Source organism: Schistocerca nitens, chromosome 9 (genome assembly GCF_023898315.1).
Source record: "Schistocerca nitens isolate TAMUIC-IGC-003100 chromosome 9, iqSchNite1.1, whole genome shotgun sequence".
Lineage (NCBI taxonomy): Eukaryota > Metazoa > Arthropoda > Insecta > Orthoptera > Acrididae > Schistocerca > Schistocerca nitens.
The window spans coordinates 294,494,060-294,507,331 of NC_064622.1; the positions used below are offsets into that span (position 1 = coordinate 294,494,060).

The window sequence follows — 13,272 nt, forward strand, 5'->3', positions numbered from 1 at the left end:
GGGTATTTCGCCTGTCTCATACATCTTGCTCACCAGATGGTAGAGTTTTGTCAGGACTGGCTCTCCCAAGGCCATCAGTAGTTCCAATGGAATGTTGTCTACTCCGGGGGCCTTGTTTCGACTCAGGTCTTTCAGTGCTCTGTCAAACTCTTCACGCAGTATCGTATCTCCCATTTCATCTTCATCTACATCCTCTTCCATTTCCATAATATTGTCCTCAAATGCATCGCCCTTGTATAGACCCTCTATATACTCCTTTCACCTTTCTGCTTTCCCTTCTTTGCTTAGAACTGGGTTTACTTCTGAGCTCTTGTTATTCATACAAGTGGGTCTCTTTTCTCCAAAGGTCTCTTTAATTTTGCTGTAGGCAGTATCTATCTTATCCCTAGTGAGATAAGCCTCTACATCCTTACATTTGTCATCTAGCCATCCCTGCTTAGACATTTTGCGCTTCCTGTCGATCTCATTTTTGAGACATATGTATTCCTTTTTGCCTGCTTCATTTACTGCATTTTTATATTTTCTCCTTTCATCAATTAAATTCAATATATATATATATATATATATATATATATATATATATATATATATATATATATATACAACATAAATTAATAAGTGATGGGACTGATCACCCATGGTACACTAAACGGGTCATATCGTTGTTGCAGAAGCAACGAGAAAAGCATGCCAAATTTAAAACACCGCAAATTCCCAAGATTGGCAAAGTTTTACAGAAGTTCGAAATGTGGCGCGTACTTTAGTGCGAGACGCTTTTAATAATATCCACAACGAAATTCTGTCTCGACATCTGGTAGAAAACCCAAAGAGATTCTGGTCATACATAAAGCACACCAGTGGCAAGACGCAATCAATACCTCCACTGCGCGATAACAACGGTGAAGTCACTGATGACAGTGCCACTAAAGCAGAGTTATTAAACACGGTTTTCCGAAACTCCTTCACCAAAGAAGACGAAGTAAATATTCCTGAATTCCAATCAAGAACAACTGCCAAGATGAGAAACGTAGAAGTAGATATGCTCTGTGTAGCAAAGCAGCTTAAATCACTTAATAAAGGCAAGGTTTCTGGTCCAGATTGTATACCAGTCAGGTTCCTCTCAGAGTATGCTGATAAAATAGCTCCATATTTAGCAATTATATACAACCACTCGCTCACAGAAAGATCCGTACCTAAAGACTGGAAAATTGCTCAAGTCACACCAATACCCAAAAAGGGAAGTAGGCGTAATCCGCTGAATTACAGGCCTATATCCCTAACGTCGATCTACAGTAGGGTTTTGGAACATTTTCTGTATTCGAACTACCTCGAAGAAAACGATTTATTGACACACAATTAGCACGCTTTCAGAAAATATTGTTCTTGTGAAACGCATCTAGCTCTTTATACTCATGAAGTAATAAGTGCTATCGACGGGGATGTCAAATTGATTCCATATTTTTAGATTTCCAGAAGGCTTTCGACACCGTTCCTCACAAGCTTCTTCCAACCAAACTGCGTGCCTACGGAGTATCGCCTCAGTTGTGTGACTGGATTCGTGATTTACTGCCAGAAAGGTCACAGCTCGTAGTAATAGAAGGAAAGTCATCAAGTAAAACAGAAGTAATATTCGGCGTTACCTAAGGAAACGTTATAGGCCCTCTATTGTTCCTGATCTATGTTAACGACATAGGAGACAATGTGAGTAGCTGTCTCAGATTGTTTGCAAATGTTGCTGTCATTTACCGTCTTGTAAAGTCATGAGATGATCAAAACGACTTGCAAAATGATTTAGATAAGTTGCCTGTATGGTGCGAAAAGTGGCAATTGACCCTGAATAAGGAAAAGTGTGAAGTTATTCACATCAGTACTAAAAGAAATCAGCTAAATTTCGATTACACGATAAGTCACACGAATCTGAAGGCTGTAAATTCAACTAAATACTTAGCGATTACATTTACAAATAACCTAAATTGGAACGATAATATTGTGGGTAGAGCAAACCAAAGGCTGCGATTCATTGGCAGAACGCTTAGAAGGTGCAACAGCTCTACCAAAGAGACTGCTTACACCACGTTTGTCTGCCCTATTCTGGAGTATTGCTGTGCAGAGTGGAATCCGCATCAGGTGGGACTATCGGATGACATCGAAAAAGTACGAAGAAGGGCAGCTCGTTTTGTATTATCGCGAAATAGGGGAGATAGTGTCACAGACATGATACGTGAATTGGAGTGGCAATCATTAAAACAAAGGCGTTTTTCGTTGCGACGAGTTCTTCTCATGAAATTTCAATCACCAGTTTTCTCCTCCGATTGCGAAAACATTCTGTTGCCACCCACCTACATAGGGAGATATGATCATCACGATAAAATAAGAGAAATCAGGGCTAGCACGGAAAAATTTAAGTGCCCGTTTTTCCCGCGTGTCGTTCGAGAGTGGAACGGCAGAGAGACAGCTTGAAGGCGGTTCATTGAACCCTCTGCCAGGGACTTTATTGTGAATAGCAGAGTAATCACGTAGGTGTGGATGTAGATGTAGAGGTACCTAGTCCGTCCATGTCGTTATATGATCCAGATAATTTCCGATTTCAACAACAAGAACTGAATATCTACCATTTTTGTAAGAAACGATGAAACTAATTTTATTGTACAGTGACAGATAGATGCGCAAATACAACATTATTACCCAGAAGGCCACGTTAAGGCGTGTGATAGAGGAATGGAGAAAGGTGAGACTTCAACGAGTCCTCATGGTTGAGATTCTCAGAAATCAGTACCACATCAGTTCGACCATACTATGGAAACTACGGCAAACCTAAATCACAATTTCAGCTCCGCTATAAACATTAACCTATTGGCTACATAAGTTTATTGCTTTGCACAGCCAGTGTACCTTTACCGAAAGGTTTCCTACCTACTAAATTTGCGGAATGACTGAATGAGTTGCATAAGATCCGAATTCCTTAATTTAGCGCCCTGGTCGTACACCATATGTGAAATAGGGTGTTGTGATTTAATGGGTACCTCTATGGTCGACGTAACTGTACGGGGAAGAAGCTGAAGAGATGCAAACATGTGACAAATGGTCTCTTTTTAACGTGCTCTTATTGCTTAACGTCCAGGTCGCCATGTTTCGAGACAAGCCTGTGACGTGTTTTCGTGATTTGTGACCATTTTCCTGGTACACTGTTCAACCTGAGAGTTCCTTTGGGAGGTTTCTAACATCTGCATGTGAAGTTCCCAGATGAGTTACTCAGCTCCGCATCATTAGTAGTATTCTTAGTGTTTTAAGTATTTTGTTTCAAAGAAGTATAGTGTAATATTCTGATATCACAATGCAACAATACCTTTCCATTTTACCGAAACCTGTCTTATTACAGCTACATAAACATAGCAGACATGTGCACATCGACAGGAAGTAGATAAAAAAATAGAGGCTAAATGGACATTGTTACTTCGACAACGTTGGATAGCAACGTTGGATAAAACCAAGCCTGATTACAAGATTTATTCATCGTACGGTTGCTGTACTCAAAATCACGCACAACAAATAGGTAGTGTTTTCAGCGTATGTGTAATTGTTACCGCTGTCATAATAACCGCATCCCAGAGTGTGAACTACTGTAACAGACACTTTGCAACAGTCAGGTACTAAACAAATATGTGGAGTGAGTGACGCATGCATTTCGTTCGCCTGTCGTTTTTACCTTCTTCTCCTACAGAAGAAGCGGTGATTGAATAGCGAAGTGCTCTCAGACAGAGCGCTCATTACAAAACGCTTGCTGTGTAGGAATTTGAGTCACAGACCCATGGTCTGGACTATGTAGCACATTTAAAACGCGTACCATAGGATGCCTTTTCCGTACAAAAACCGAAGAGAACCATTCCCACTTCATTGTTTGAGGAGCGTTGCCTCCCTGGCAATGATTCCTTTCTTCATAAAAGCGGTAATGACTCCCGTTTTTAAAGAGAGAAGGTGACACTGACGCATTTTTTAAAGAAATTATGCATTTACCATTGATATTTAGTTTCCAGGCAACATAGAGTGACGCAATTTAATTTGCAAATATGCTGTGTCAAAAACCTGAGGTATCTGAACCTGCCAAAAGGTGGGTCACTAATATTCTTGACTGTCAGGTGATGGCATAAGTCAGTGGAGGTACCTCAAGACAGTACCACCGCTTGAACGCGTAGGTAGTCTTACCATTTTTTATCCTCTGCAGAACAGTATTGTTAAAAAAATGCTACAGAGTTCAATATAATTTGTAAACAAACGCCATATGATTTGGGCTACTCAGAACGTGTATGAGTCGTCGAGGTATCACTACTCGTTTAGCTTTTAATTTTTTTAGCTGTTGTCTGTCATTCTCAAATACTAGATGAATGAAGTCGGGTTATTCGCGTCAAGGACTACGATACTTTACCACCCTCTGTCTCACCTCCTTTATAGGTAGGTGATTCTTCTCCTCACAGTGATTCTGCCAGGACGGTAAGTTATAAGTGTACCAAGTTTGGTTTAATCGGTCCAGTGGTTTAAAAGTGGATTGAAAAATACGTACATACATATGCTGTATACATACATCTAATTTTATAATATGTATGGGGTATACAGTTTGTAGTTTATCGTAATGTCCACAGATGTAATATGAGGTCAAGTTTTAATGAAAACAAATCGTTACCCAGGGTAAAACGTTGCAACAGTACGACAATAGGAAACTGTGTCAATTACGAGATTGGGAAAACATGAGTCTGCTAGTACTTGGACTCGGCTATGACCTTAGAGTACAAGACAAACTGTAAAATTTTCTGTAGACGGACATATCACATTTCTTGAGAAAGGCATGTCCCAGATGTCATAAGGTCACTTATCAGCTCCACAACACGGTTTCCTAACACGGGACAACAACGTAATGTACACCTCCAGCAGGTAATAAGCACGTAACTTTCTTTGAACACTGCTGGTCGCCCTGTATGACGCAAATGATTGCTGTATGCCCAGAAATAGACTCGGACACGAGGTTAGCTTCGACTGCAGCGCTTACATCATCTGCATCAGATGGCGTACTAATTTGCGATACGGCTTGGCCGCAGAACGCCGACCTCGCCACAAGGTATCTATTACCTCCCGCACTCGTACTTCACGAAGCACAAGGTTGTCGGCCGTCGTACAGTCACCAGCTCCATTTCCATTTGTGTAGCTACTTTTTGTTGTTATTGTTTTGAAAGGTGATGGGCCAGTGTGATTTGGATCTGCTGTACTAGCCAGGGGGTGTTGTATTTTGCGTCGCGCCCTCCTTGTTACCGAACCGGGCAGCTACGTCACGAGCAGTAATTCTCGTTCGTCTTCCCCCTCTCCACAGTCAGATAACTTCCCGCGAAATAAATGGAGACTTCTCTATCACGTCCGTGTATCTCGGTCTACTAAGCCATGCCGTTGTCTGTACTTGGCGGACTCTGTGGAACGGTCAGCTCTGGCTCCGCTACCCGACTGCACGTGCTATCATTCTTCCCTCTTGCTAATGTTTTGCGAGACCTTTCGCTTTGTCTTCAGTTTCCTTTTTTTTTCTTTTTTGTCTGCTGAAGTGAGACCGTAGTACGTGAATCATTTCATAAAGAATGCACAAGCCGGCAACACTGTGGAGAGAATGACGCTTCGATATTGTTGGGCATGCCAGCTGTGGAGGGCAAGGTTAGTGAAGTAAGCACGTGTTTTCTTTTAGACAACGTATTTATTTTTTGTTTCTAGTAACGAAAATTATAGTCGACTCAAGTTAGCTGGCATCTTACATTTAAGGTCCGAAGTTGCGACGTGATCTGTACCGCTCTGCGCAACATCTACACTCACATATACATCTACAGTGTTACTCTGTTACTCACAATTAAGCGCCTGGCAGATGATTCATCGAAACATCGTCCAGTTGTTTCCCTACCGTTCCACTCTCGAACACAGTGCTGGAAAAACGAATAGATAAATATTTCCGTGGGAGCTCTGATTTCTCTTGTATTACTCGCATTACGATGATGATTTCTCCCTGTGTAGGTGGACCCCAACAAAATATTTTCACATGGGTGAAAATGGATGACTGAAATTTCATGAAAAGATCTAGCCGCAACGAAAAATACCTTTGTTTTAACGATTGTCACCCCAATAGGACTATCATATCCCTGACACTCTCTCCCGTGATAGTATAAAACGAGCTGCCCTTCTTTGAATTTTTTCGTTGTCCTTCGTCGATCGTACCTGACGCGGATCTCACATCGCACAGCAGTACCCCAAAATAGGCAGGACAAAATCAGTGAGACAATCTCTTTAGTAGATCTGCATATTTTCTAAGTGTTCTGCCATCAAATCGCAATCTTTGGTTTGCTTCCCCTACAACGATATGTCATCGTACCAATTTCAGATATTCGTACGTGTAATCCCTAAGAACTTAATTGAATTTAAAGCCTTTAGAGTGGTGTGCTTTATCTTAGAATCGAAATTTATCAGATTCATTTTCGTACTCATGTGGATGACTTCGCACTTTTCGTTATTTAGCGTTAACTGCCACTTTTCGCACAACACAGATTTTGCAATTGGTTCTGATCATCCCCCCTGTAAAGAGGGTGGATGCCAGCATCATCTGTAAACGGTCTAAGAGGGCTGCTCAGGTTCTCTCCTAAATTGTTTAACACCCGTGGTCTAGGGTTAGCATTTTTGATTAGCAATCAAAATGTCATCCATTCCGGGTTCGAACACCACCACTACTTAAACTCTGAAAAAAAATCATCAGTAATTGCGGCCGAAGATTTCCGGTAGAAGAAGACACCCTCATTCCGGTAATGGCCTTGTCAAACAGGACGGAAGAGCTGACAGAGGTTCGGGGCACTGTATTGCCCTTGGGTTGGGAAACGGCCCCTAAAAGGCGAAGGAATCAAATGATCTACAGCATGAGGATGCAAAAGGCAATGTAAGCCACTACATTAAAAATACATAACGTGTATACATAGGACATGTGGCCAGTAATTGTAAAAGTGTCATGATGATCTCTCCATTGGCGAAAGATACGGGACTAGTCCTTCGCTCGGATCTACGGGAGGGGACTGCCAACGTGGAAGTGACCATGAGAAAAAGATTAGGTACCAATGAAAGGCTAGCGTTCTACGAATCGTAGTGCGGAATGTCAGAACTCTGAACGTGGTAGGGGAAGCGAGAAAATCTGGAAATGGAAATGCTAATGCTTAATCTACATACAGTGGGCGTCATTGAAGTGAAATGGAAAGAAGACAAGGATCTCTGGTCAGAAGAGTATAGGCTGATGTCAGCAGCGGCAAAAAATGATATAACTGGAATATGATTCGATATGCATAGCAAGGTAGGACAGAGAGTGAGCTACTGTGAACAGTTCAGCGATAAGGTTGTTCTTATCACAAGCGACGGCAAGCCAACACTGACAACATAATTCCGATGTACATGCCGACGTCACAAGGCGAAGATGAAGAGTTTGAGAAGTGTATGAGGATACTGAACGGGTAAACCAACATGTAAAGGGAGATGAAATTCTAATAGTCAAGGGGGATTGCAGTACGGTTGTAGTGGAAGGAGCAGAAGAAACAGTTACGGGAGTGGTACTAGGAGTGAGAGACGAGAAAGACTAACTTAGTTCTCCAAAAATTTCAGATGGTAATAGCGAATACCTTCTTCACGGATCACAGGAGGAGGAGGTATTCTTGGAAAAGGCAGGAAGATGCAGGAATATTTCAGTTAGATTACATCATGGTCAGGCAGAGATATTGAAAGCAGATGTTGGATTGTAAGGCGTACCTAGGAGCAGATTTAGATTCACATCACAATGTGGTAACGATGAAGAGTAGGCTGAAGTACAAGAGACTAGACAGGAAGAATCAGTGGACAAAGAAGTGGGATACCGAAATACTAGGGAATGCAGAGATACACTTGAAGTTCTCAGACTATACATACTGCGATAATGAATAGCTCAGTAGGAAGTTAAGTTGAAGACGAATGGACATATCCAAAAATTGTAATCACAGAATCTGAAGAGAAAAACATACGTACAAGGAAAGTAACTGCGAAGAAACCATGAATAACACAAGAATACTTCAGTTGATAGACGAAAGAAGAAAGTACAAAAACGTTCAGGGAAATTCAGGGACACAAAATTCAGGAATGAAATAAATAGTAAGTTCAGGGACGCTAAGGTGAAATGGCTGCATGAAAAACATAAGAAAATCGAAAAAAGAAATGACTGTTGTGAGGACTGGCTCGGTATATAGAAACGTTAAAACAGTCTTCGATGCAATTAAAAGGTGGGCCGGTAACATTAGGAGTGCAATGAGAATTCCACTTTTAAATGCAGAGGAGAGAACGTACAGATGAAAAGATTACATTGAAGTCCTCTATGAGGGAAAGATTCATCTGATGGGACAGAAGAAACAGGAGTCGATTTAGAAGCGACAGAGAATCCAGTGTTAGAATCAGAATTTAGAAGAGCTTTGGAACACTTAAAATCAAGTAAGGAAGAAGCGATAGATAACATTCCATCAGAATTTCTAAAATCGTTGGGGGAATGACAGTAAAAAGATTATTCACGTTGCTGTGTAGAATGTATGAGACCTACGACGTACCACCAGACGTCCAGAAAAATACCATCAACATAATTTCCAAAATTCCGAGATCCGACAAGTGTGAGAATTATCGCACAGTAGGCTTAAAAGCTTGTGCGTCGAAGTTACTGACAGAAATAATACACAGAAGAATCGAAAGGAAAATTCAGGAGGTGTTATATGACGAACAGTTCGGCTTTAGGAAAGGTAAAGGCACCAGAGAAGCAGTTATAGTGTAGCGGTTGATAATAAAAGCAAGACTGAAGCGACATGAAGACACGTTCATAAATCCTATGAGCGTGTCTTGATGTTTCTTCAGTCTTGCTTTCATTATCAACCGCTACGTCAGAAACTCCTGGAAAAAGCGTTTGCCAATGTAAAATGGAACAAGATGTTCGAAATCCCGAGAAAAATAGGGATAAACCTTGGGTAAACACGTGTAATGTACAACGTGTTCAAGAACCAGTAGGGAACAATAAGAGTGGAAGACCAAGAGCGAAGTGCACTGATTAAAAAGGATGTAAGAAAAGGATGCAATCTGGCACCCCTACTGTTCAATCTATACGTCGAAGAAGCAATGGCGACAAAAAAAGAAGGTTTTATAGGAGCGTCCACACTACTCCAGTTGCTCGCCAGACTTGTGCTCGTCTTACTCGTCTGTCAGGAAACTTGTCTGACTTGCCTGACTTGCGATCGTGCTGCTTCTATCTTCGACCACACTACTCCAGTTGCTCGCCAGACTTTGGCTAATGAGGATCCGCACCGTACTCGCAGTCCTAGCCAGTTTACTAATTTAAAAAATGGACGAAGTGGTTGTAGTAAGTGCCAGCTTCCTTGTGATGCGCCTTTTAGCTGAGGTAGAAGATAGAAGAAGATGATACAAAGACCCAAGAAAACGCAGGTGGTGGATGATGTATGCTGATGTCGGCTGCCAAGATCAAATTTCAGACGGTGGTGTTTTTCGAAATACATCTTTTTTTAAGAATATGAGTAATGATATCATCGTTTTTCCGGCCGATCCTACCATGCCAAGTAGACAGAAAAAAGTACCCAATGTTATTGTCGTAGACGACGCGTTTCCCCTGAACGGTCATATCGTCAAGGCGTATAGTGGACAAAAACCTCAGAGGGCAATGAAAAGACTTTTTTTTCTTTTTTTTTTACCGAGCGAGGTGGCGCAGTGGTTAGCACACTGGACTCGTATTCGGGAGGACGACGGTTCAATCCCGGGTCCGGCCATCCTGATTTAGGTTTTCCGTGATTTCCCTAAATCGCTCCAGGCAAATGCCAGGATGGTTCCTTTGAAAGGGCGCGGCCGACTTCCTTCCCCATCCTTCCCTAATCCGATGAGACCGATGACCTCGCTGTTTGGTCTCTTCCCCCAAACAACCCAAACCAACTTCCTTTTTTTTTTTTTTTTTTTTTTTTTTTTTTTTTTTTTTAATAGCGGACTTCCAAGAGCACGGCGGATAGTGGAAAATGCGTTCGGAATACTTTCTTCCGTATTCCGGATACTAAGAAAGCCTGTATTACTACAGCCTGAGAAAGCCCAAATAGTTATTATGGTCCGGAACCGCGCTGCTGCTACGGTCGCAGGTTCGAACACTGCCTAGGGCATGGATGTGTGTTCTGTCCTTAAGTTAGTTAGATCTAAGTAGTTCTAAGTCAAGGGGACTTTTATGGTAGCGTTTATCTCTGCATGAGCTCTGTGACTGACATAATCTTTGTCTTCTCCGCCGAATTTTAACCGAACGACCTGGCTCTCACTTCCTGTCCCAACAAGTTGCCATCGTGCAAAATGGCCCTCTATACGCAACCAACGACCATGTTTCGTCAAAGCGGTCCTTGCGGGTCCTGTGATATCTCTCTCGCTCACGTGATTGAATGTTTCCAAGCTACCGCTACAAATTCGTAAGACTGCCTCATTAACATAAATCCGACAGTGTGGTGATGAATAAAAATGTTCTTATCTCTTTAAGAAGCCGACATACACCTCGGTAACAAATCTACGGTTGTCCAGTGTGCGCGCAGCACCGTGAAATCCCGCATCAGTACGGCTGCATGACTTGCGCCAACGTTCCTATCGTCTGCTTCATCAACGTCCATTTCTTGCTGCACACCCAGTTTGCTTCGTTCATTCAATTAGATGCCGCTAGTGGTTGTAACACAGGGGTAACAGCTGCGACGTATGATTTATCGCACATCAGACGCAGTGCTGTCTGTAACGAGATTCTAATTGTTTTACTGCGTGGTATCGTCGTCCGTTCTCAACAGCAGGTCGAGGTCCGTGCTTGTCGTGACGCTTGTTTAGCAGAGAACAATACCAGTGCAGGCTACGATTTATCATTGTCTTTTTCCAAACGCGGACAGTTTTTGTTGTCTGCATCTGCACTGCTATTCAATCAAACGAAGTATTGTTTTCCATCAATTAATGTACTCAAGAATTACGAATACAAGCCACGTCCGTATCTATACGCACTATCCTATTGCTAGAACACGCTGTGTATGACGCGTACTAGTATTTAACGAGCAGTGTACGTCGTTAGTGTTAATTTAAATGCACTATGCCGTAGCGCCTATATAAAGTCACAAGGTACAGACTGATAATTATCGTCGACGTACCTCCTGGAAAGGCTCTATCTTAGAACTCAGTTCTTATTTCTCACGTTGATTACCTCCAATTAAATTTAGAGTTGCACAGGATAAGAAATGAGGACTGAGTTCTCAGATAACGCCTTTATAGAACTGAAAGACGACTAATGAGTGAGCGTATAACGTCATATGTAAAGCAAAATGAACATTTGCAGAAGACTTAGATAAAACTCAGTAAACTCCGATTCTTTAAAGAATCGAACTATCAGTATAAAATGGCTTCAAATATCCACTTACTTTACAAATTAGTTAACTTGTTAAATACACTGGTGAAAAAATCGCAAAACCAAAAACTAATTAACACAGAGTAATGAAATTTCGGGAATACGTTTGTCTAGGTAACATATTTAAGTAATTAGCATTGCTACTTTATAGCTTAATGTAAGCGCTGCACAAGGCTTCGCAAAAGTGAAATGCTGGCACATAAATAACCGATGTAGCCGGCAGAATGTTGAAAGCAAGTATGCTAAAGTGCGTGTATTGTGCTATACATCTACCGGACGTCAGCTTGTGCGCCGGAATTCCATGCCTGTTACATTTGGGCGGTCAACATAGGGACTGTTAATGCTGTTTATGGATGAAGCTGGAGCTGTCCGATGATGTCGTATATGTGGTCGATTGGAGACAGATCTGGTGCTCGAGCAGGCGAAGGCAATATGTTGACACTGTGGAAAATGTTAGTCTACAACAGCAGTTTGTGGGCGAGCGTTGTTCTCTTGGAAAGCACCCCGTGATGTGTTGTACTGGAATGGCAGCACAACAGGTCGAAAGTCTAGACTGCAGTACAAATTTACTACGAGAAAATCAATGATTAAAAAATGCGGACGTAATTCTGATCTCCTGTTTTACGCTGTTAGATGGAAGTCGATAATATATTATGCAGGTCATAGGCTGTTGGGATGTGGTAGGAGGTATCGCAGAAAAGAGAAAGCGGAATACCCTGTTACCCTCCTTCAGAGCTAATGGGTCCCGTTACATCTACTTGGAAGGACGTGGAAGGTTAAGTTTGAAGGAAAATTCATAAGACAACATGTAAGATGAATTTGTTAAAGTCGGTGCTACTCCAACACACATTGCTACATGGGGTATCGGAAAAAAGGAAGAAATACAAAATTGTGAAGAACTGGTACTTTTTATTCCAGGAAACCCTGGTTTAATTGGTTATTATGAAGAATTTTTAGATACCGTTTATAAGACTCTGAAAATGCCGGTGTGTGTGATATCTCATGCAGGACACGAATTACCAACGGGCAATGTTACTGCAGTTGACGGAAAGCAGTCTTATGACCTTGATTTTCAGACTCAACATAAAATAGAATTTATAAAGAAATATGTACCAAGCAACATCAGGTTGTATCTTGTTGGCCATTCTATCGGGTGTAAAATTATACTGAATATGTTAAAAAATGAAGACATAGACAAGCGGGTGGTTAAGTGTTATCTTTTATTCCCCACAGTTGAGCGAATGACGGAGTCACCCAATGGAAAATTCCTAACAAAATCTGTACTCCCCATAGTACCCATAATATTGTTCTTATCATGGATATTCACTTTGTTTCCCAGTAAGATGAAGTACTGCCTACAGTAGCTGTATTTTTTAATTCGTGTTTCAGGAAGTGATGCTTCTGATGTTACCAGACAATTAATTAATCCGCAGGTATTGAGAAATGTTTTTCCCTAGCTGATGATGAAATGAATACAGTGAAAGAACTTGATCATCATGTAATAGACTTGTACAGAGATAAGTTATTTTTCTACTATGGTGCAACAGATAACTGGACACCTCTTAGTTATTTTGAGTAGTTGTTGCTGTCAGAATGTGTGGGACAACCAAGAGAGTGCTGCTCCTGTTATACGTAATAGCACCCCAGACGACAACACCACGTGTAGGTCCACAGTGTCTAGCACGCAGCAGATTGGTAGCAGGTCCTCATCTGGCCTCCTTCTAACCAACACATGACCATCACTGGCATCGAGGTAGAACCAGACTTAATCAAAAAAACGCAGCAGACTTACA

At 41.6% G+C, this 13,272-nt stretch overlaps 1 pseudogene; it reads left to right on the forward strand.

The window, feature by feature from the left end:
• Positions 1-2,718: 2,718 nt before the first annotated feature.
• On the forward strand, positions 2,719-13,058 carry LOC126204190 (lipid droplet-associated hydrolase-like; annotated as a pseudogene).
• The last annotated feature ends 214 nt before the right edge of the window (positions 13,059-13,272 follow it).